The sequence below is a fragment of the Tamandua tetradactyla genome, chromosome 5, assembly GCF_023851605.1.
Source record: "Tamandua tetradactyla isolate mTamTet1 chromosome 5, mTamTet1.pri, whole genome shotgun sequence".
NCBI classification, from domain to species: domain Eukaryota; kingdom Metazoa; phylum Chordata; class Mammalia; order Pilosa; family Myrmecophagidae; genus Tamandua; species Tamandua tetradactyla.
Genome location: NC_135331.1, coordinates 186,471,441 through 186,496,904, shown reverse-complemented (window position 1 = coordinate 186,496,904; position 25,464 = coordinate 186,471,441). Strand labels below are relative to the sequence as shown.

The following is a 25,464-nucleotide window of genomic DNA, read 5'->3' as shown; positions in this document are numbered from 1 at the left end:
TCAGTGACTTTTTGTCTATAAATGTTTTAATTTCTCCTTCATTTTTGAAGGACAATTTTGCTGGATATAGGAGTCTTGGTTGGCAGTTTTTCTCTTTTAGTGATTTAAATATATCATCCCACTGTCTTCTAGCTTCCATGGTTTCTGCTGAGAAATCTACACATAGTCTTATTGGGTTTCCCTTGTATGTGACAGATTGTTTTTCTCTTGCTGCTTTCAAGATCCTCTCTTTCTCTTTGACCTCTGACATTCTAACTAGTAAATGTCTTGGAGAACGCCTATTTGGGTCTATTCTCTTTGGGGTGCGCTGCACTTCTTGGATCTGTATATTTAGGTCTTTCATAAGAGTTGGGAAATTTTCAGTGATAATTTCTTCCATTAGTTTTTCTCCTCCTTTTCCCTTCTCTTCTCCTTCTGGGACACCCACAACATGTATATTTGTGCGCTTCATATTGTCATTCAGTTCCCTGATTCCCTGCTCAAGTTTTTCCATTCTTTTCCCTATAGTTTCTGTTTCTTTTTGGAATTCAGTTGTTCCATCCTCCAGTTCACTAATTGTAGCTTCTGTCTCTTTAGATCTACCATTGTAGGTATCCATTGTTTTTTCCATTTTTTCTTCTTTGTCCTTCACTCCCACAAGTTCTGTGATTTGTTTTTTCAGATTTTCTATTTCTTCTTTTTGTTCAGCCCATATCTTCTTCATGTCCTCCCTCAATTTATTGATTTGGTTTTTGAAGAGTTTTTCCATTTCTGTTCGTATATTCAGCATTAGTTGTCTCAGCTCCTGTATCTCATTTGAACTATTGGTTTGTTCCTTTGATTGGGCCATATCTTCAATTTTCCGAGCGTCATCCATTATTTTCTGCTGGTGTCTGGGCATTTGATCAGATCTCCCTGGGTGTGGGACCCAGCTGGTTGAAAGGTTTTTCTGTGGAATCTCTGGGCTCTGTTTTTCTTTTCCTGCCCAGTAGGTGGCGCTCGTGGCGGTCGTTTGTCTGCGGGGCAGTCGGCCCGGGAAACCGCGCGTGGAGGCGGGGGTCGCTGGCCGTGGCTTGGGGGAGTGCCGGTCCAAATTGCCCAGCTGGCCCGAGACGCCAAGCGTGACGGGAGGGCCCCGCTATCCAATGTTCCCAGTCAGACCGGGGAGCCACGTGCGTGGAGGGGACCCCAGACGCCAGCCACCCCAGCCGGGAAAACGTGCACCCCTCGGGTATCTCACAGCAGTGGATTCTCCCTACCCGTTCAGCCGTTCCAGAATGGGGTACGCTGTCTTTTTTGGTCTCTGTCGTGACTCCGGGAGCTGTTTTGTATTGTTTCTGTTCTTTAGTTGCTTTTCTGGAGGAGGAACTAAGACCCGCTCGTCTTACTAAGCCGCCATCTTCTCCGGAAGTCCCAAATATGTTTTAATTAAAAAAAAACTTATAGGAAAAAACTGAAATTTGAGTTGTGCTTCTACCCTTGATTCCTTTGTCAAAAACCAATTCCATACGTTCTTCTACCTGGTAATGAGAAATCACCTAAAAATAAAAACATGTTCCCCCACTGCAGCCAACTAAGCCTAAGAAAAAGATTTTTGCCCCTGTTTTGATGAGTTTTGTACTGTTGTGTTTTTTGTTTTTAGTGGGGGGTGGTACATGGTCTGGGCAGAGTTTTGTGCTTTGTAGCCTGCCTCTGCTAAAGAGAATTTTCAATTCCCCCCTAGACCACAAAATACCTCCATTTCTCCCTCATCATTGTGGTTACCAGTTTATTTATCAATTGTGGCAAATGGTTACCCTTTACACCATACTTAGCTAAATAGTATTTGCTTTAGGGACAAAGCACAGAGGACAAATATTTCAATGTGGTTTTCCATTTAGGGTGGGGGTGGGACTAGCACTTAACGTCCAATGATCCGTATCCTCTCAGCCCCACATTTTGGCAGCAGCTGAAGTTTCAAAGACCCCTCCAGGCCCTGAGCCGCAAATGCTGTGACCTGCATGGAGGAGGCAGAGAGTAGATGGGATGCAATTACCCAGAGAAGTCAGAAAGTCTAGGCCCCCCGCCGGGAGAAGTTGGAAAGACTACTATGGCATGCTGAATTAATTAGTATATAAACAGCTTATAGGAAAACAGGGTCTCTTCTTTTAAGGACCCCCCCCCCCCTGCAAGCCAGACTTTTCTTGGACAGGATTTATACTGATTCCTGTAAACTGCATGTGGAATGAATGTTAACTCAAGCAAAATGAAAATGAAAAGATACTACCTCTATGGGATGCCGCTCAATAGGAACCAATGAAAATCCTCTTCAAGCCTAAAATACTAGTGGGAGTTGAATAGTAGAGAAGAAAATGCACTCTATTTTATTTAAGAAATACGTTAGTCATGACCAAACTGAATTGATTTTGTGGTGTACTAACAGGCGCAGTCCTCAGGTGGAAAAGCACTTGTCCTTTGGGACCCCATTTATGAGTAGGAAGAGATTTGGATCTGGTGCTCTGGGCCAGTGAGGACCACAGATGTGTCATTGGTCAAGGCAGTGTAGCCCAAGAAAGAGGAAGTACAGGGCTGCAGGGCCACCGAGGAGGAAAACCTACATTTTCTTCACCAGGGTTGGATTTCCTGGAGTCAGAAGCTGATGTGCAAAGTGTGGATCATCTTAATGGTCTTCTCATTTGTGTTCCTACAAATCTATTAAACCTGCTTTGATAGAACGGTTAGTGCATGCTTTCACTTGACCAATGGAAATCATGAGCAAGTACAAATGGGACAAAAAAGGCTTTTGGGTATTGGATAAAAGCAATGGGTATTGGATAAAAGTCATGGAATCAAGAAGGCTGAGAATGGAATCCTGGCTCTGCCACTTCCTACTTTGTTACCCTGATAATTTACCTAACCTTCCTCATACATTTTCTTTTCAGAGTAAATTTTGACACTAAAGCACTTGGCGTAACACTAGGTACTGGATGCCCAGTAAATGGCAGCTACAGATGATGTGATTTTTAATTATGATTCTGCCACTAACTGGCTGAGTGACCTCGTGCCAATTGCTTACTGTGCTGAGAGAAGGTATGTGGTCATTTTTCTCATCTGTAAAGGAAGGGGCTGGTGGAAAATGTGTAATGTGCTTTCCAGTTTAAGATTCCATTTAACTGGAATATACTGCCGCTGGTAATTTAGGAATACTGCCATCAGGTGATGGGAATGTAGCTTCCAACTAGATTTTTGGAAAATGTGACATTTTAGCATTTCTCTACCATCCAGACACTGGCTTCTTTTACAAACTACCTTAATTTTTCCTTCAGAAACAGGATAGATTTTTTAAGATTCAAACTTCTAGCTACATGTTTCAGCAGAGAAATAAGCAGACTCTGTTGCTTAGAAGCCAGAAATATGAAAATCATAGTAAAGATCTGATCATGTGTAGGATTTTCCCAGTTCTGTTACTGTGAGGTCTGCTGCCTCTTTGGTTCTATAAGGATTAGGCAAAGTACCTCTTCTGCTTTTTTTTTTTTTTTTTTTCAAATCAATAATCAGTTGCTTCCACATTCAGAAGGAGATGAGTAAAATTCATTCTTATTTCCACGGAGGTGTGCCTCCACCCATTGAAGGTGGAGTTGCTTACTGGAATCCTTTAAAGAGGAAACATTTTGGAGAAAGTCCCTTTAGGCAGAGCCACCAGCAGATGCCGCCATGTATGCCATGTGCCCTTCCAGCTGAGAGAGAAACGTTGAACGTCATTGGCCTTCTTGAACCAAGGTATCTTTCTCTGGATGCAATTGGACATTTCTATAGACTTGTTTTAATTGAGACATTTTCTCAGCCTTAGAACTGTAAACTAGCAACTTATTAAATTCCCCCTTTTAAAAGCCATTTTATTTCTGGTATATTGCATTCCGGCAGCTAGCAAACTAGAACACCATGCAAAAGAAATGAATGAATTAATTAATTTTTTAAAAAGCCATTCCATTTCTGGGATATCACATTCCAGCAGCCTTTGCAAACTAGAAGAGCCCTGAGGAATCTACTGAAAAAACGAAAACAAAAAATATGAAGCTAAGTCAGTAGAGGAAATGAAATGAATACTAAAAATGCTCAAATAACCCAAAGAAGGCAGAAAAGGATGAAAAGGGCTACAGATGAGATGGAATAAACAGAAAACAAACAGCAAGATGGTAACCTTAACAAACAGCAAACTAACCGTAATTACATTACATCTAAGTGGACTAAGCTCTCTGATGAAAGATAAAGTTCACTAGACTGCATTAAAAAAACAAGCTGCTTAAAAGTGAGATACATTAAGTATAAAGTCACCAATAGATTAAAATCAAAGGATAGTAAAATAAATTTCATGCAAATACTAATTATAAAGAAGTCGTGCTTAAATTAAGATCAAGCAAAGTAGAATTCAGAACAAAAGAACTGACAAAGGTAAGAGGGACATTTGCATAAAAGAATCACTCATCAAGAGGAGCAGTCATAAATAGGTTTGCATCTAATAACAGAACTTCAAAATATATGAAGAACAGACTGATACAACTGAAGGGGAAAATAGACAAATCTACAATCGTAATTGAAGATTTCAAAACTTCTTTCTCAGGAAATGATAGAATGTTTGGCATACAATCAGTAAGAATAAAGAAGATTTGAAAAACACTATCAAATAACTCAATCTAATTGACATTTGTAGACTACTACATCTGACAACAGTAGAATCAATATTCTTCATATGTGTACATGGGACATTCACAGAAATGGGACTTTCACAAAGAAAAAATATGCTAAGCCTATAAAGTAAATCTCAATAAATGTAAAAAAATTATAAGAATATAAAATGCTCTCTGAATGCAATGACACTATTTTAGAAGTCAAAGACAGAAATAAATATATGGAAAATCCTCAAATGTTTGGAAATTAAACAACAAAGTTCTAAACCATCTGTAGATCAAAGAGGAAATTCCAAAGGAAATGAACAAATATTTGGAACTGAATGATAATAAAAATACAACATATCAAATTGTGTGAGCACCGATTATGGGAAAATTTATAGCTCTAAATGCCTACTTTAGGAAAAAATAAAGAAAAGAAAGGTTTAAAATCAATGCTCTAAGGGTGCACAGGTGGTTCAGTGGTAGAATGTTCACCTTTCATGCAGGAGACCCACGTTCGATTCCAGGACTATGCACCTAAAAAAAAAAAAAAAATCAGTGCTCTAAGTTTCTACCTTAAGAAGCTATATATAAAAAAAAGAACAAATTTAAAAAGAAGCATAAAGAAGGAAAAAATAAAGAGTGGAAAGCAGTGAAGTAATAAACAGAGAACAAAGAGAGAAAATCACTGGCACCAAAAGCTTTTCCTTGGAATGATTAATGAAATTGGTAAAGTAGATAGATTGGTCAAGAAAATAGAAAAAAATAAAAATTATTAGGTTCAAGGATGAATGAAACAATATTACATATATTACAGTCATTAAAACAATAATGAGAGGATATTATAAACAATTTTATGTCAATTTATTCAACAACCAGAATGAAATGGACAGTCAATGAGGGACAAAAGTTACCAAAACTGACACTGGAAGAAACAGAAAAACTTAGAAAGCCCTATCAATTGAATAGATCACATTCTTAATGAAAAAAATCTTTCCATAAACCCTATTCTATCAAGGAAGTTAGGTGAAACAAATGTCACTTTATTAATAAAATTTTACTGTTTACTTCAGTTGATAGCAATGTCACTTCTCTGAATTATCAGTACATTATAGAGGGTCTCTGATACAAGCATATCACTAACTGCTTTTGATCTTACCTAGTTATGTATATGTGTTATTTCTTATTAGATTGTAATCCACCTGAAGGGACAAATATCACTCCACAGCGAGGCTAACCCTATCTAAATAGCATCCTTTTTCACTCTCCACTTTGTTACATAACTTTACTTTTTTCTTAACATCTACCATCTCCTGACATATTTCGCACACTGTGTGTTTATTTTGTTTATGTTTCCTTCACTAAAATGTAAGATTCACGAGGACAAGGACTGTGGCTTTTTCACTATGGATTCCTCCATGTCAAGTAGGGCGTCTGTTTTAGCAACAAAGAGACCCTCTGAAAATCTCTATTGACTACTTTGAATCATGCTTATCTGAGGAGCTGATGTCCCAGGTCAGCAGCTGACCTACGATAGGAATTCTGGTAACTTCTGCCATTGTGTAAATAAATTCCTGGGAGTCTTTGTGTTTGGCATCTTTGTGTCAGCAGAAGCTGCGGGTGATAATCTAAGACTGGCTCCTGGGGCGTCTACCCTAACAGACTTGGTATATTCCAGGGACTGATTCAGACCAGTGGTTAATGGCTGTACCCAGTGGGGAAGTGCTTAGAAGGGGCAGTGTACGGAAGCTGGAATGGGGGTTTTTGTGGCCAGTGTGAAGAATTAGGGTGTTTTGAGAGAAAATGATAGCATTAATTGTTTTACATGGGATTACAACTGCATTTTAAAAAGAATTTTGTTTTATTTTCCCTCTGCCCTAAAAGCTACATATTTCTAGATTCTTTTAATTTAAAACTGGCTTCAAATTGTGTTTCCAGTTGCTGGAACTGCTTTGTTCTTTTCCATTCTGCCCAGTGCTGGACCTTGTGTCTAGCAAGCATATAACATGTGGATGTCGGATTAGCTCTTTTTAAGTAAAAATATAGAAAACACATTGTTATAGTCAAATTTTAGAGTGGGTCAGAATTAAACTGGTGTCTTCATTCGCGTTAGATAATGTTTCATATCAGCTGATTATATAGATTTAGATTCAAAGGTGATGTTTTTAGAAGGAAAAAGGAACTTTTTTGGGTACTGGTCCTTTCAATTTGGTCCCAAGGGCATATATACGGGGTCTTTAGGGAGATGAGCTCTGAGGTGTATATGTTGGGTGTTCACAGAATGTACTCCCAAGGACTCCCTTGTACACAGACGTGTGCACTTGTATCCCCCAGGAAAGGCTCTCCCTGATCTCTGGGCTGGCTGGATCTCTTGGGCCCGGAGTCAGGAGTGAGCTGCTGCAGACGCCTGCCTGTTCTGGGGGAATGAGGGGGAACCAAGTCTGGGTTTTGAAGGCCGATGAACTCACTCCTTTGCTTCTCCAATCTTTCTTTTCCCAATTTTATTGTACTTCATGTCATCCCCTTCTCTCTGAACTGACTGACTTTGATTTAAAATTGTAAAATTTTTTTTCTGAATCACTTTACTTCTACTTATAGTAAATCGACTTGCTAACAATGTGTTTTTGAGTTTAAAAAAAAAAAGACAGATTACAAACTAGTGTGCACATCACCATTAAATTTTTTATACATATAAAATGCCCAGAAGGATAGACTCAGGTATGTTAGAAATGATTGCTTATGGATGTTGGGATATCAGGAGACTTTCTTTACTTTTTTCTTTTTCTTCTTCTTCTTTTGTTTTTTTTTTTAACTTATCTGTATTCTCTAAGTTTTATAGAATAAGTATGAATTTTTTAAATAAAAAAATGAAAAGTTCTAAAAATCAACTAATAAAGGATGTTGGGATTATCAGTGTATTTCTTTTTTTTTTCCTTTTTAAAGTTATCTTATTCTCTAATTTTTCCAAATAAGAATGAATTTTAATAATTCTAGATGTTCTACAGAGAGTGGAAAGATTAATACTTGAGATATGATTTCTGAAATGTGGTATTATAAATGGATGAAGAGTGAGATATAGCCCCGGAATAGGGTAATATGGATTGAAATCCCCTCCTCCTTAGCCGGCTCTCTACTCACATACAATATCTTGCCACTGTACTTAGGTGTTTGAGAGTTCTGACTGATCTAATGAAGGTGTAATTTAGGAAGTCAGGGAAGAGAAGGGTCTATGTGGCTGACATACAGGACATAATGTGAAAAAAATTAACTACCTTTTCCCAAAAAACTGTTAATAGAGACCTAGTCTACTTTCTTTAATTGGCTAACTTTTATAGCCCATATAATATGTACTTGGTACTGTCCTAAGCACTTAACTCATTTAATCCTCACAAGAACCCCATGAGGTAGGTAAAACCATTATCCCCATTTTGAGATGAGAAAACTGGGGCATAGCACCAAGCAGCCAGTTAGTCAACAGCTGAGATTTAAACCCTGGCAGTCTTAATCACTGTATTAGTTTTCTGTGGTTGCTATAACAAATTACCACAAACTGAGAGGTTTACCACATCAGAAATTTATTATCTCACAGTTCTGGAGGCCAGAGTCTGAAATCAAGGTGCTGGCCAATGAAGGCTCTAGGGAGAATCCTTTCTTGCCTCTTCCAGCCTCTGGTCATCCCAAGTGTTCCTGGGCCTGTGGCTGCATAAATCCAACCTCCGCCCTGTCTCCACATGGCCTCCTCCTTCTCCTTGTGTGTCTCTTCTCTGTGTGTCTTTCATAAGGACAGTTGTTATTGATTTTAGGGCCCACGTGGTTAATCCAGCATAATCTCAAGATCCTTAATTACTCCAACAAAGTGCCTATTTCCAGACAAGATCACATTCACATTTTATGGGTTTAGGGTGTGGACATATCTTTTGGGGGGCCACCATTTAACCCACCACATGCCCTGAAGTTTAGCCACACTTTGGCCCCTATATGACAACAGAGGAGCTGATGCTTAAGCTACTATTGTGTGTAAGACAGATTTGACTCAGAAAATAGAAAGAACCCATGTCATTAAAAAGAATACAACCATAGGGAACCTTGAGATCAGTTATCCACCTTCAGGCAGGTGAATAACTACTTATTACATGACCAACTGTTGTCTGTTCTGTTCTATAAGATCTAATGCTGTGGGTTTCTTAGTGCAGTCCTGTGGCAGGCAGTCTCTAAGAGGATTCTCAGTGACCCTCGTTTCCTAAGGTTCATGCCCCTCTGTTTAAGGTGGGCTGGATATCATAACTCACTTCCGACACACTGACTGGGGCAAAAGCCATCGGCTGTCACTTCAAGATGAGGTCACAAGGACTGTGCCTGGTGTGTGGTCCATTTTCCTCCTCTCTCTCTCAGTCTCTAGCTCCCTTCTTCGGAGCATAGCCTGATTGCCATCATGACCACTGCCCTCTGAGAGGCCCACATGCCAAGGAACCGGTGTCCTCCACCAGCAGCAAGGATGGAAGTGGGGTGATTCTGCTCTCCTACTGGAGATGCCTGCAGCCCCCGCTTGACAGATCCGGAGCCAGAGACACCGGACTAAGCTACACCTACAATCCTTATACACAGAAACTATCCTCCAACGAATGCTTGTAGTTTGATGTTGCCAAGCTCAGGCTGATTTGTTACAGAGCAATGGATAACTAATGCCAGGATAGTTACTGAGCTCAACGCACCCACTGGTGATAGACAGAGATTTATTTTAAATTCAGGATTCTTTGGAAAAAATGTTTACTCTCTCCCCAACTATAATCCATTATGCTAGCAGTCAGGCGATGGGCAGTGCCCTTTCAGATAATGCCACGGTCCTTAAAGTACCACCCACTGAAGATCCACATGACTTGGTTAGCTCACCCCAGGCTGCTTCCTAGGCTCCCACTTTCATTTCCCTGGGTGCGTCTTATAGGTTACAGACTCTCCACTCCATCTCCCAGCCACATCTCTGGCACTTACTCTGCTTGGCACCTAGTAATCAACCTTGGCTGACCCCTAATACCCAACCTCCCGGTCACAAAATTAACCCAACACTCTGATCATAGCCTCTTCATTGCTATGTTTATCCCCTGGTTTTGGCTCTGCCTAGACTCTCACCATGCCTACCTTAGCATTATCTCTGTCCTGTACTTTCTGATTAGTAAACCATTGATTTCTCAAACTATGCTAAGCAGGACCAAGTCACATTTTCAGTAACTTAATAATGTAGAATTTCTAAAGTAATAAAAATGATGAAGCAATTTTCTAACAACAATTGTTTTTTATATGGGTTATAAAATAAAACAATGTCATCACTTTCAATAAATTTAGAACAAAAGGCTATAAGCCTTATCCATTTCCAAAAGGAAAGTTTGGGCTCTTGAGACTGAAAAAGGTTCAAGTTAATTGTAAACCATATAATAACATGCTTATGTTTTAACTTCATATCAATGTTGTGTTATTGAATGAATTTGAGGTACTCTGCAAGTGAGGAAACTGCCCGACACTCACAAAATATAATTGCACAACATATATTCTCTGAGAAGGCGTGAAAGCCATGACACTGGGCTAAGCTTCATGGAAACACAACAGAAATGAAATTAGAAAAGTTGGGGAAAGTATTTTCAAGAACATTTTTTTCCCCTTCCTCCACAAAATAGGGTAGAAAAATATTTTTCTTCCTTACTCATATTTCACACAAACCTGCAGTCTCTAAATATGAAAAACTAAAACAGTTTGGGAAAAGATAACAGATTGTGTAATACATCTTTGTTCTTTCAACTAATGAAATCATTTTAGATTTGCTTTAAAACTGTAAGGGACTTGCTGTCTAAAGAGAACAGCAAGTTACTCTTTAAAGTTTGATATTCATTTCTTGGGTCTTCCTTTGGCCTTCATTCCTTCTTATTTTTCCTCTCCTCCCTTCCTTTCCTTTCCTTTCATTCCCTGTCTTTCCCCCTTCCTTGCCTCCTTTTCACCTTTTGTGCGTGTCTCATGTCTTTCTGAGAAAGGCAGGACATTTCTGAGCACGTTTTCCATTGTGTTACAGAAAGATGAATACTGGGTTACTTTTCTCTGAATTTTGCTTCTAGGAAAAAAAATTCTTAAAGGAAAAAAGCTATCAGGGATTTTTCTTTTCTCTTAAAAACAACTTCTAATTTATATCCTGAGGTTGGTAAAAGTTTAGACCAAGAATCTATCCTCTCTTTTCTTCTATAAACATATCCATACCTCCTGAGCAGTAAGAATTCATTTTCAGAATTTGGGAATATGAATTTATATAGTTCTCTATAATTTTCAAGTATGAGGCCATGTTAGACTACAAAATAGTCCTATAAAATAAATAGGGCAAATGGTGCTACTGTCTGTTTTCAAGTGAGAAAACTAGGTATCTTGTTTGGGATGACAGCCTGACAAGTCACCTTGGATTTCAGGTTGAACATTCTTTTTTTTTTGGCATGGGTACGCTCTGGGAATCGAACCCAGGTCTCTGGTGTGGCAGGTGAGAATTCTGCCTCCGAGCCACCATTGCACCGCTCAGGTCTAGCATTCTTGTTGTGCTATCACAGAGTCCTCTCTGTGCCCCCCAAATCATATGTTTTGTATGTCTATCAGGTGAAAAAGACTAACACATTTTTAAAACTTCAAAAGCAAGGGATGAATAAAGTGTCTCTGGGTAAACACACAATCATAAAATCAAATTAATCAGAATGTCCTGTTCTCCACCGCCTCTTCTGGAAAGAATTTCCTTAATTGAGGCATTTAGCAATAGCTCTAGTGTTGACCGCACCCACAGCTCCTAGCACTTTCGGGGGCACTACCATGTAGAGCCTTTGATATCTGCAGGGAGTCACTTTTGCACTGGGATGTGTCCTGGTTTCTTGGAAAGTGCTTCCTGTGACCTCAGGCCGCCCTGACAAGACTGAACTGCCCAAATCTTAATTAAGATTCCTGGCATGTATACCCATTGTAGGAAGCAGAAATTCCAGAATTTGAGCAAGCGCAGGAGGGAAAGTTTTGTTCCCACCACAGAGAGAAGTCCTTGTGTTTTACTTATATTTTATCTAAGGAAAATACATGTTGAAAATCACATCTGATTTTCATTGAAATTTCTTAGGCAGTTAGATGTGGGTATGAACTACGGAATGTGTTTTCTTTGAATTCCATAGCTCTTCTCATTTCTTATGTTCTTTTTCTTTTCTTAACCATATGTTTTTGTAATGTATTAATGAAAAATGTGGGATCCTTGGCTGGGGGGATTATGCGTTAGGGAACTGGGTGTGTGTTTGGAAGCGGGAGGGTGTGCTTTCTGCTTCATCTTTCGATTTGGCTATCGCATTCTCAGTGCCAGTTCTGGGGAGGGGAGGAATTGATCATAAAGTTCTGTTATAGAAAGAATATGCTTTCTTTATTGCCACCTCTATCTTTATTTGTGTAAGTGTGACCAGGTTAACATTATGTTACTAGATCACGTAAAAATTAAACATGAACTATTATGCCTTAGTAATTGCAGTAATATATAAAGTTATTTTTAAATTCTTCAAATGTGAACTATTAATGAGATTTCACTCAGTGCTGAAACACAAGGTGAATGGCTAAAGGAACTGGAGAGAAATTTCAGGTCTTTTGGGAGGGCTGTGATTTTATTTAAATTATTGCAATCCCTCCACTAGTTCTTTCTGCCCTCCTTTACGATTTTTCTCGGTTCCTACCTTTCCTCTCCTAGGCAATTTGAGAAGAAGGGTTTTATGGATTGAAATGTGTCTCTCCAAAGTCCTAACCCCAGTCCCATGAATGTGACCCCATTTGGAAATGAGATCTTTGTAGGCGTTAATCAGTGAAGATTTGGCCAAACTGTTTTAGGGTAGGTCCTAATCCGATGTGACTGATGTATTTAAAAGAAGAGGAAATTTGGGCACCTGCAGGGAGAAGGGCATGTGGAGGAGGAAGGCTGAGCTGTGCTGGCCTGACTGTCAGCAATCCGACACACTCCAGAAGAAGTATGGTTTGGCCAACGTTTTGACTTTGGTCGTCTAGCCTCCAGAATGGTAAGACAATAAATTTCTGTTCTTTCAAGTTTATGGTGATTGTTATGGCACCCTAGGAAACTAAGACAGAGAGCGTTTTAGTTTCCCAGCTGCTTAAACAAGTACCATACAATGTCAGGAATGTATTGGCTTAGAGTTCCTGAAGCCAGAAGGCCCATCCCTCCTGGGGTTGGTGCCTTCTAGCTGACAGGCAATCTTCGGGGCGCCTTGGCTTTCCTAGCACCACGAGATGCACATGGTGGTGTCTTCTCCTTTCTCTGGGTTCCACCAGCTGCCAGTTTCTTGCTTTCCCTGTGGCTTCTCCTCCACGTCCAATTTCCTTTACGTAAGGACTTCAGCCGTATGGATTAAAGCCCACCCTCATTCCATCTGGGTTCACCTCAATTAACAACATCTTCAAAGTCCTGTTTACAAATGGGTTCACACCCACAGGACCAGGGCTTGGGGCCTGACCATGCCTTCTGCGGGAGACATGATTCAACCACCAACAGGCAGTAAAGCAAAAGAAACTTTATTCTAGTTCGTCACGAAATTCTAGCCACATCAAGCTCTGACAGTATCTTTCCCTACCAGTCTCCCAGAGAGCATAGTCTACTCATTCCTGTGTTCACCAGGACCTCTCTACGAGGTATCTGAGCTCTTGTTTCCCAGATGTCAGTGGAAGTGAAACCACATGTTGTTTTGAATGACTCAGCTTCAGCCTCTCTTATATGGGAAAGCAAGCCGGAACCACATGGACCCACATATTCCCCATGAGAAAAAGGATACGACTGAAAACCCAGCCTCCCCTCTTCCTTGCCCAGAAGAACAAGAAAAGTCGAGCCACACTGTATGGGGTGGCAAAACATTTCTTCTCCTGGGTAACCATTGTGTGTCCCCTTTCCTTTGGACTGGCAGCCTCCCTTGTGATTTATTTGTGGTTTGTGTGTGTGCGCGCGTGCGTATGTGTGTTTCCAACCTAGCATGCTGCAAGTCCCTCCTGACACCAAGGGCTCCAAGGAGGCTGTGGCGTGATCCACGTGGTAAATAGACACCCATCTGTGCCATGCTCAGATCTGGGTCAGAGTAAGGCCCAACCTATTTCCATTTACTACTTTTCTCCTTTAAAAGTTCATAAACTACTTAGTTCGTTGCTCACTTTTCAAAAATATAACTTTCTGTCTCAGACTCATCTGAACATTATCCCTTATGCTTTTAGCTACACACAAAGGGCCACCTAGCACTAGTCTCACCACCTGCTTAAATCATAGCCACTTCCTTCTATTATTCCTTGAACAGTCGTTAAAGTGTTTCAGATCCATCATCTCCTACTTGTTTGTGCTTTCCCACTATTTTCGCTTCCATTGTTTTTCAGAGTCCCTGTTTGCCGTTAACAAAGGTTCCCATGACCGTTCATGGTCCCTTCCGTCTTCCTCTGCTTGGCCCAGCACTGATTAGAGATGATGGACTTCAGCCTTTATTTTGGTTCCATCAGTTTTCTGCCACTTTGTTCCCTGGTTCCTCCATCACTCGTGGGACTCACGGCCTAGGCTAACCCTCACTCCCATCTTCCCAAAAGCCAAAGTTGCCATAAGATCTGGCTAATAAAATGCTGGCTAACCAATGTGCCAGCACACAGTGTCATCCCTTTATTTAAAACTAATTGGTCTTTCTACTATTTTGCTGCCCTATTACTTTCAGATTAACTGTCTCCTTGAAGAGGGTCTTTCTTGGGTTGTCAAGAAAGGAAGCAGTGTGCTGTGAAAAGGAGGCTGGAAATTCATCTTTTAACTTCACTCCTCAATGAGTCATGAAGTGTTGAGGTACAGAATTGTTGCTGAATAAACTTCAGTGACTGGTTCCTCTTGAAGAAGAAATTGTCTTGTGCCAGAATAACCAAAGACAGCAATGAGATGTTCACTTCATTAATTCACTTTCCCAGGCCACCCCTACTAGGCAGTTCATGAAGATAACTGACTAACATTTTCACTGCACAACACAAAACAGTCTTCAGGTGAGGCTCTCTCACTTCATTGGACAGCCACTGCAAGGTAAACCAGGCAGATTTCCATGACCCCTGCATATTAGGTAGAATTTGAGACAAAGACCAACCAAAATTCTTTCCTTTCTTGTATTTTTTCAAAGCACAAAATGTGACTCTTTGGGTCACTAGACCTATTTTGAATGGCTCCTGGGGTAAGTTGGCCCTTTTCACCTGGGTTTCAAACTAGGAATGCTAAGATGACAAACTGGGATGGGGAGCATAATGGAAAGAGAGCTTGCACAGAAAGAGGAAAGATTTCAATTGTTAAGAGACAAAATACCCTGTTTGGTCTCTGGTTTAAATTTAAGTTTACTGCTAAAGGTCACATGATGCAAGCAGCCATGTGGGCAGTCTTCAAGGCGCCCAGGGGACAGAGCCTATTCTTTATGAAGTGATGTCCAGGCAGGATGCCCTTTAGAAGTTTGTGGTTTCCCCAGAAAGAGGCTGCATTGTGTTGCCATCTCTAATTCCAGCTTATAAAAGCATGCAAAGAGTATCCAAATCCTACAGAGTTTAGTAAGTATATTGAAGACAGATTGGCTTTGAACATCAGTGGCCAAAATGATCAAGAAGAGAGAAGACAGAGGTGGAATAGAATCAAAATTTCTATCTAAAAATTATATTTCTTTAAGATTAAACTATTATTGAGATACTTTTACATACTCCCTGGACTTCATTCTGCTTTTGTACTTACGAGACACCTTTGTTCATGTCTACAAAGGAAATCATCAATATATGAATGACCTGAAAAAAGCAAATAAATTAAAAGTCAGATAATCCTATTACTACTAGATATCATTCTGATATTGTTATTGTCTGATATTTTAACTAAAGTCCCAAGGCATTCCTTAAAGATCAAAACCAGTACAACCTCTCAACATCTTTGGTTTTTGATACTTATCTGTGTTAGTCAGGGTTCTCCAGAGAAACCCTGGAGGTTTTTCTGTTTTATATATATATATACCATATATATGTATAGGGATAGGCTTATGCAACTTTTGGGGATTGGTAAATTCAAATTCCATAGGACAGGCTGTGTGCTAGTTTGAAAGGATTTGTGTACCCTGGAAAAGCTATGTTTTAATCCTGATCCATCATGTGGAGTCAGCAATTTCTCTTAAACCCTATTTAGTACTATATGTTGGAAGCTTGATTAGATTGTCTCCACAGAGGTGTGACCCACCCAGTTGCTAGTACCCACAATTTGAATAGAGGGAGATATGACTCCACCCATTCCCGATGGGTCTTGATTAGCTTACTGGAATCCTTTAAAATAAGAATCATTTGGAGAAAGCTTCAGGATGATGAGAGCCATAGCCCATGACCTTGGTGATGAAGAAGGAATACACCCTGGGAGAGCTTCATGAAGCAAGAAGCCTGCAGAGAAAGGTAGCAGACATCACCGTGTTCACCATGCGCCTTTCCAGTTAAGAGAGAAACCCTGAACTTCATCGACCTTTCTTGAATGAAGGTAACCTTGTATTGGTGCCTTAATTTGGACATTTTAATAGACTTGCTTTAATTGGGACATTTTCTCAGCTTTAGAACTGTAAACTAACAACTTATTAAATTCCCCCTTCATAAAAGCCATTCCATTTCTGATATATCGCACTCCAGCAGCTAGCAAACTAGAACAGGCTGCAAGCTGCAACTCTGATGAAGGTGACATTGAATTCTTGAGAGAATCTGGCTGGCTGAAGTAGAGACAGAAATTCTCTGAAGTCCTCATTGCTGGCTTTAAGATGATTGGAAATCTAATCATGTTTTCCTCAAAAGGCTTGTTCAGGTCCCAACCTCTGGTCCTGTGTGAACCCATTTGTAAACAGGACCTTTGAAGATGTTATTATTTGAGGTGTATCAAAACTGAATGAAAAAGGGCTTTAATCCAATATAGCCAAAATTTTTATGAGTAAAGGAAACTGGACACAGGAAAAAGAAGCCATAGGGGAATCAAGAAACTGAAAGTCAGTGGAACCCAGAGAAAGGAGAACATGCATCATGGAAAAGCCAAGGAATTCCAAAGACTCTAAGTCAACTCCAAGATACTAACCCCAGAAGGAAGCAAGTGTTCTAGCTGCTGAAACTGTGAGGCACTAAATTCCTGCTGTTAAGGCAGCCTACTGTATGTGTTTGTTTTCACAGCCGGGGAAACTAAAACAAAGACCTCCAATTAATTGGATGAGGAGCCTCCTTTCATTGTGGAAAGCAGTCTCCTTTGCTGACTGCATATGCATTCAGTTGTAGATGCAATCAACTGACAATAGGTCCTAATCCATCTACCAAAATACTCTTATAGTAACAGTCAGGCCAATGCGTCCTTGACCAAACAACTGTAAACCATAACCTACACAAGTCTGGCATATGAATTAACCACCACAATCTGTAATAGTTCTGATTGTATATATATAGTTCAATTCAGCAGTTCCATCGTTAAAATTCACCCTGTAAAAATACTCTTATTAGTAAGATGACATATATTCAAGGTTATTCATAGATGAGGCCTATTAAATATGCTCGGATGCATCTATTTAAAGAAAGAACACCCAGCTGTAAAACAAACAAACAAAAAGAATAGCAAACTTCATCATGTATTGGTGTGATGAGGTCTCCAAGATCTCCAAGATTTAAACATGTGGAGCGAAGTGCTACACGCTGTGTCGTGGGAACAGAAGCTCAGACACAACAAAGACTTTCAGCAAATCGCAGCTTTAATACAGAACAAAGGGTCCAAAAGATCAGGAAAGAAATTGCATCATGGCTGTTTCCCAGCAGAGGCCAAGTTGCTCAGGTCACACACACGGCCCATTTGGTACCAGAGGGGAGAGACACCTGTCCTGTCTGAGGGCAAGGTATAAATATAACTCAGGAGGAGGGGCCCTGCCGCTGACAGAGTTCTGTGCTGGTACGCAACCAGGGCTGCTTGTTATGGGTTTCGGGGTTTAAGGTAGAGTCAGGTCTTTTCATCCTCGGCCCCCCACCCACTGGAATGAACACCCACTGAAGCATCTCCACACCACAGAGAAGGAGGGGGAGGTGAGGGCTGGGAGATTGCACTAGGTGTGTCCCGTAACTTCCCCAGCAGACCTTTTCTAATCCTGGTTTTTATTTTACTGATTTTCAAATAATTCAATGGGAAATTGAAACACAGATGGTATGAACCTTCGTTCCTGGGGGAGGGCTTAGGATTCTGTGAGAAATCCCCAGAAAGCCGCCGTGGAGACTGAGGGCTTGGGGAGCGAGAGGAGCTTGCGGCATCTCTCTAGTCATGTGACTTGGACAAGTTTCCCAAGCTTTCTAACCCTGCAAAATGACGCAAGTACTACAGGTCGTCAGTTCTAAGACACCATCAATTGTAAGATGTACCACTGACCTATATGCGACTAAGAAAGGCACAATTCTGTGACTTGTCATTGTTTGTAAGATGCGTCCTAATCTCAAAGATGTTAGAATGTGAAATAAATGCACCATAAAATCCTGGAAATGAAGACATGAGCCTTTAGAGTTGTGAGGGTTACGTGTACGAAGGCATAAACGGTTAGCACAGCGCTCGAATAGCGCGTGCCCAATAAACTTGTTATTAATAATATCCTCAACTTGCGTAATGACTTGTCTTTGGGATGGAGTACAGTGGGCTGAGAGTGATCTGAGTCAGTGATGAGGGGCAGAAGGATCAACGAGTAAAATGTAAACCACATAGCATGAGGCCTGATTTCCTCTCTATTGATTCTAAGCTTGGTGTAGCCATCCATCTGCTCATATATGATGATGGGAATCGCCCAGGGTTTAACCACAAAGGCATTCCTAGGTCAAAATTCTACCACTGTTTGCGATGTGGCTGTAAATCTGCCTTTTTTTCCTTCTCACTTGTCATTTTTTAAAGCCTATTATTGAAATGTTCTTAATGGTGACAGATAAATTTTAAATGCTATTGTAATTTTTATATAGGCCCAAAGTCATTCAGAAACAAATCTAGCAAATAAGTGATGGAAATTTATCTAGATAAAAACATTATGAAAATGAAAACCAAATAATCACAATAGAAAACAGTTCTAACCCCAAAAAACATCCCAAAAGCTTTCAGCTTGGCTAAAATAAAGTTTAACTAATGAAACTAGTTTTCTTGAAAAGCTCACACTTTTTACTAACAAAAAAACAACACAACACTCAAATTTAAAATGTTGAATATGGATATCAACCAGGACAAGGTTGAATTAATGATATTATTTATTTCATTTTAATCAAATATTCAATTTCATATATTCCCTCTTTTTATATACATCTATAAAACCCCAAGTTTCCTGAGAAACTTGGATTCAAGGTCTGCCTCTTTATCAGGTTATTTACCCTTTCTGAGGGTTATTCCCTAAAGCTCCATTTATAGCCAACTTTAAGATTCAAGGGTTTAAAATGAGAAAAGAGGCATAAGGCAGATTTTTATAAGAATCTGTTCAATATTATCATATGTATAAGGACTCAAGCTTCAAAATTTCATATTAGAAAGCTGAATGCTGTGTATTTCAGCCGAGACAGCTCTTCCTGATTTATTCCGTGTCTGTGGGGGAAGCACATGGTAGGATGTTTGAAGAACCCTAGCTGGGGAAAAGAAGTTAACTCTTCACACCCCACACCTACTTGCCAGATTCACCCATTTCTTTTTTTACTCCTGTTGAAATGCTTCCAGTGGTCTCAAAATTCTTTCCACTGGAGCTATTGAAACAACTTACGGTTTTTGTTTTTGTTTTTTGCTTAGAAACCATCGTCACCTTTGGGTTAAAAATCCGTGCTTGGTATTTCTCTTTTTTCTTAACGCCACGTAGAGGTTTCGTGGGTCGACGCTGCTCTCCTTACTGCAGTGCCACTTGCTGTGGCCTCAAGGCCAGCTGTCCCCTGGCCATGCGGACAGTCTGTCCCTGCCAGTGCCGCTGGCTCCGGCGCTGCCCACCCTGGCCACTGGCTGCCACCCTGGATGTCCCAGACGCCCGCTAAGGCTGACAGGGACCTTTCTGCAAGCACATGTGTGGGCCTGAGCTCCTGCAGATTACTGCTCAGAGTGACCTCCAGCTGGGCTGCGACCCTGTCACACGGAGACTGGCCAGGTTTTCAGGAAGCACGTCCACCTGTGGGCTTGGAGGTGTGGGATTTTCAAAAATCCCCATGCAGCGCCGCGAAAACTCAAATAAATGGCCTCACTTATCTGCGAGGTAAATAATCTACTGGAATGCCTCCACTGCCACTTTGGCCTCGGTTTTTAGGTGGAAATTAAAACCAGGTGCCAAAATATTTTTAATTTTACCCTTATTTCCCCTGATAGTTTAAGAAAATGGAGGGTGCTAGAAAGCTTCATAAAATTACTTTCTGAGCTTCCTGTGCTATTTTCGCCCCGATATAAAAAGTCAATAGTTGATAGCTTAAATATCAATATTGACAGAAATAAAATTATGTAAGTGGAAACAGATAGTAAAACAACACTTTTACACAATACTCCTATATTTTAATATTTTAAAAAATCCTCAGAGCATGGTTGTTTTTAACATGTGCTAAGTTATAGATATTACAAACATGACTCATAAGTCATTTTGGGGTACCTTTTACATCCCGGGCATGTTTAAAACATTCAGGTTGTGGCCCCCTTAAACATCTTTTAAATTTAAACCAGGAAAATGCCTATGCTTCATCCAAAGCACCCCTCGCCCCCCTTTTCACAGAAATGCATGTGGTTTACAAAGGGGAGTCTCTTCTACAGTCTTGCAGAAATTTCTTGAATTCTTTACATCTATTTTTAAAACGTCTTTTAAATTTTTTAATTATATGTAGCTTTTCTTTCATCTCCATTGTAATTGACTATCTACTTTTTTTTTTTAAGATATGATAGGCCAAACTTGCAAACATACCACCAAAACCAACCACACAGTAACCAAAGACGGATGGTTTTCTTTAAATAATTTCTTCCATCAGTTCTCCATCTCTAATTTATATGACTTCCTTTACTTATTTTCTCTCTTCCCTTTTCCTTAATAATAGTGTTCTGGTCCATTATTCATTTTTTTCTAAGAACCTTTATAGTGTCAATCTTCTTTCTAAACTGTTAACTTTCATGGGAAAATCACAATTCTTTGCTGCACTCGTGCTAGCAGTTTTTCATTACATTTTCACACAATCTATATACTACTCCATTTGTATTCCTCATATGTTGCTCCCCAAAATTCTTAGCATTGCCCTGTTATTCTCAGGAGCTCTCTGCTTTATCCTTCTATTTATAATCATTAGGCATTCCTTCCCTTCCAAAACACAGAGCAGGACACACAAAACTTTTTTTTTCTTAGTTATTGACCAGTCATTTCCCGCTATACCTCAGTTTCTTCCTAGATTTCAGTTTTCTTAGAATTTCTCCAGAGGTATTTAGTATTGTTCTCTTTCAAATTCAGATTCATTTGCTTAAGTTCCCTTCAAGGTATCAGCATGGGTTGTTTTCCATTTTTAGGATCAACTGCCATCTACTTACGACTTCCCCCTCCCCCTGCCAATTGGTTTGTTATTCTACTCTCTTGCCCCTTTCCCACTTCTTTCCCTTCGGGAAGAATCACTGTCCCGCCTATCATGATTTCCAGTGGGAAAGCTGAAATAATTCTTTGCACCCTGCCCTTTCCCTTTCCCTATTCAAGATGTAGCAACAACAACAATAACTAAAAGTCACTGGAAAGGGAATCTCTGAACTCATGTCTCCGGTCTTTTGCTCTCCTAAGAAGAAAATTCACTCCCTTTAAATTCCATTTGCCCAACTGCTCCATTAGGCAATACAACTATCTAAACAAGAAGTATCTCATTTACTCTAGATGAAATTCAAGATAAATTTGCATGTATAAATACATACATATAGATAAATGAAATAATTTAAATAGAACAAGAAAGAAAGTCTGAAAAAAAAATCACATCTAAACAAGATTTGCCATGTGGTCGACAGACAGGACATTTGAACATTTCTTCCATGAAGTTTCTTTTATTTCTTTTTTTCCCACATGAATGTATGCAGACCACATGTCTTCTCTCGTCATTTGAGATTTACTATTACATACCTTCAAAAATATCTCTTTTGTTCTGACACCTACTTTGTATGACAGTAAAGGAAAGTCACACTAAACAGGTGAGACATTTTTGCCTAAGAGACACTGAAAGTAATTTACCTTTGGATCTTTTTATTTTTTTTTTAATTTGGTACAATCCTGTGGCATAGAGTTTCAGAGGTTTAACAACCACTTTGTGAGAAAGGAGAGGTAGGTGTTACTACCTACCCAAGGTTTTAGATAATTCCAGAAGTTCAAACCCTATGCGACTTGTCCAGCGTCACAGAGCAGCTGGCAGAGCTGGACCTTGGATGGGTTCTGCTCCCGACCAAGCCAGGGCTCTGTCCTCTCTGAGACCAGTGTAAGGAAAATGGCTTTTTAGACCATATTCCAGATTTAAGCCCCTTCTCAGCAATAACAATTTATTTATCCGTTGGAAGAATACTTAACTTCTCTCCATCTCACTTTCTCCCCTCATAAAATTAGCAGGTGCTTCCTGATGCTTTCTCGGTTCCTTCTGGCCTCCAGTCTCCAAAGCGACAGCACCATGGGCCTGTGTCTTACAGCAATAACTTTTACCATGTGGGACCAATTAGCCCTTGTCATCAATTACTCACCCCGAGCCCCTAACTACTGAGTCATTGTTAACTTCTTCGGTCCTCAGAAGACCGCCTTCAAGTTTTGCTTGGAGAGCATACAAATATTTATTGAGCGTCTGCAACTCCAGATGATAAACTGACTTCCAGGGCTGCAGATCCCAACAAGGGGTAATTCTTCCCCTCAGGTCAAGAGATCACTCTCCAGGTATGCGCCATGGCAGCTCTGCCACCTCGTCCCTCTTCTCCAGACCCAGGACCCCGGGATCCTGCATGCCAGCCCCTGTGCTTGGTCCTTCACAGGCCCACTCAAATTCAGCTTCAAGCTGATTCCTTCTGGGAAGAATTAGCACCGCTCCTTTGCGGTATCTGGCCCTCTTTCACACGTTTTCCTCCCCATTTCCACTTCAGAATGTTCTCCAGGTTCAGTGTGTGATGTGCCGTTTTGGGCACTGCAGGTTTTCTCTGCCAAACCACCCTTCTGCCCCAGCAACAAGTGCTTTTACTGAGCCCCGTGGGGGTGGAGAGCTGCTGGCAGACGGGAGCAAATGGGGTGGGAGAGCCCATGGCAGTGGCAGTGCCTCTTTCCTAGCCAGCCACCTCGGCAGCACGGAGGGTGAGAGGCTTGGAGTGAGAACGGGAATTCCCCGTGGCAAATGCACCCAAGGAGACCAGAGTTCCAACCACTTGCGTTCAAATCTCACCTCTGACAGCTCCCTCCTGAACCACTTTGGGGCAAATAACCTAATCTTCCTATAAGAAGACGCGTTTTAAACTCCTTGTTATGGTACGGCTCAACTGAACTGAACATGTGGAGTATGTGGAGAGGTTCTGGTAAATGAGGGACGGATTAGTTATCGGGAGCAGCAAGGCGGGATGGGGAGAGCATCTAGGATGTAGGGGAAAGAGCAAAAGGTGAGAGAGCCAGCAAGGGAGGTGAGAGGGACACACAGACAAACTCTGCGTATGCTGCGGTTTTGCACAGGGTTCCACAGGTGCCTCTGGACAGATACTGCTGCTTTAGAACCTGCTGCCAGAATTAAGAAATCCTGACTCATTGGAAGGCCGCAGGCTTCAGCTTCTCCATGCTGAATCATGCTGACAACAGGCAAGAAGTCACTTCTTCAGCCTTGTCTAGTGTCCCCATCCAATTCTAGCTCTTGTCCAAGAGAAACTGAGATAAGAAGAGGGGCTGAGTTCTGTCTCCCCTGATCACGAGGAGCCCCTCCCTGCTCGAGAGACCCTTCAGAAGAAGCACGTGCTGGGAACGCCGGCGATCTGTCTGCCATGCTTCTTTGAACATCTGTCCTCCAGCTTCTGCTTCTTTCCATCTTGACTTCCTTTCCCCTTGTATCTTTAGTGGCTGTTCCTGGAGAATTTCAGTGTGGCTGTTCTTTTATCCTTTCTTTTATTCTTTGGTTCTCTGTACCGATTCTGCCATGCCCTGACCAGATGGGGTGTATTTTTTGGTGACTATTCACCTCATTCCGAGAGATTTGCTGCCTTCATATCATCAGAAATTGGAAAGGTTTGCTCTCCCTTCACTCCAGAAAGAGTGCTGGCAAAGCATCTTTTCTGGCCTCATCTAATACACATCTCCCTCACAGTTACATTTCCCTGACTAAAAAGTCTCAATCATCTGATTTATGATTTTGCAGCATTTCTTTAGCCATCCAACTGCCTCTTCTGGCACAGCCATTTGACTTCTGAGTACGCTGGACTCAGAAGTCCTAGGACGTTTTTATCTGTGACCTTCTTATATTAATAGTACTGCAAGCAAGCCAGAAGTTCTCTTTCTTTTCCAGAACTTTTTTCCAAAATCATCATCTATTTCCTTTCTCTTCAAACTCCCCTCCTATGCGGTCATCATGGTCTCTTTCCAGCCATGAAAATGTCTCGCCGAACCACGTCGGGCTCCTTTAGAACCAACAGGACTATGTTTCATTATCCTTGCATAATATGTGCTGATCTACCTCTTTTTAAAGTTTCTTTATTCTATAGGATAATGGGATTTTCCCCCTTTATAACCCTTAATGAATCTCTTTTTTTTTTCTCTTTTGTTCATCTCATTTTATTTCTGGGATTTTCAAGGAATTAACTGGTTACACTCATCACTAATGGTAATGGCACAGTTCAAAAGTGTTGAAAATACATGGTGTTGCCTTCTGGAAAATGTTCAACTATTTGCGGGTACAAGTCTTGAATAAACTCTGTCCTCTACTAAGTAAACACCTGAATTATGAATCCAGAGCCCTGGAGACCATCCCAGTTCTGTCCCTGACTTAGTTTTAAGGCCTTGATGAAAATTTGCTTCTTCGGTATAAACTTACCACCACTTCTGTGACAAAGAATTTCTGTGACTCAGCTAGGTTCAAGAGAATTGAAGTGTACCTGAGGGTTGCCAAACAAAAGTAAAAGTGGAAGTAAGATTAGAGGGACCCTGTTAAAAGCAAAAATAATCTTTAAAATGCCACTAAATAATTGCTCCTAATTTAATTATGTGTCTTGTTTATTCATTTGATCAGCTCCTGAAGGAACTACGACAGTTTATTTATTATTACGAAAATATATGTATATACATATGTCATATTGGAGACATATGCGTGTGTGTCCTGTATGTATACTCACGTCTACATCCGAAAGTCATTAACAGGAGTTGGTTCTTTGAAACTGATCGTTCAAGAAGCACTCGTCTTCTCCCAGGCAGCGGGAGCCCAGGCTATTTTGCTGGTCCTCCCCTGGAGTATGTCAGGGAGGGCATCTGGGTATTGATGAAAGGGGCAGTTGACCTGTGGGCCGCGCGCTGACAACAGCTGGCAAGCCCGCGGGTCCCCACCCGGCCGGAAGGAGGTGCGGTGGGCAGCTGGGGGCAGCGAGCGTGATGCCCTGGGCCGGGCGGCGGGAGCCCGCATGGCGCCGGCGGCTCCTCCTGCCCCGTCGCCCTCCGGGGCCGCCCGCGCCCGCCGAGGACCTTGCAAAGGCCCTGGGGCTGGCTCCTTGCCCGCGAGCAGTGGGAGGTGCGCAGGCCGGCCGGGTGGGAAGACAGGGCAGACGTGTGCCTCCCGTTCAGCCCCCGCCGCCCCGTCACTCGCCGCGGGA

At 41.1% G+C, this 25,464-nt stretch overlaps 1 long non-coding RNA gene across 2 annotated transcripts; it reads right to left on the bottom strand.

The window, feature by feature from the left end:
• Positions 1 to 1,730: 1,730 nt before the first annotated feature.
• On the bottom strand, positions 1,731 to 25,225 carry LOC143685163 (uncharacterized). 2 transcript variants are annotated; one of them, XR_013176425.1, is made up of 6 exons: positions 24,994 to 25,225; positions 24,696 to 24,756; positions 15,968 to 16,085; positions 15,403 to 15,452; positions 5,124 to 5,165; positions 1,731 to 1,975 (listed from the first exon to the last, which is right to left on the bottom strand). It is a non-coding gene; the product is annotated as an uncharacterized LOC143685163 (long non-coding RNA). The 2 variants fall into 2 exon arrangements; XR_013176424.1 differs by lacking the exon at positions 15,968 to 16,085.
• Between the last annotated feature and the right edge of the window lie 239 nt (positions 25,226 to 25,464).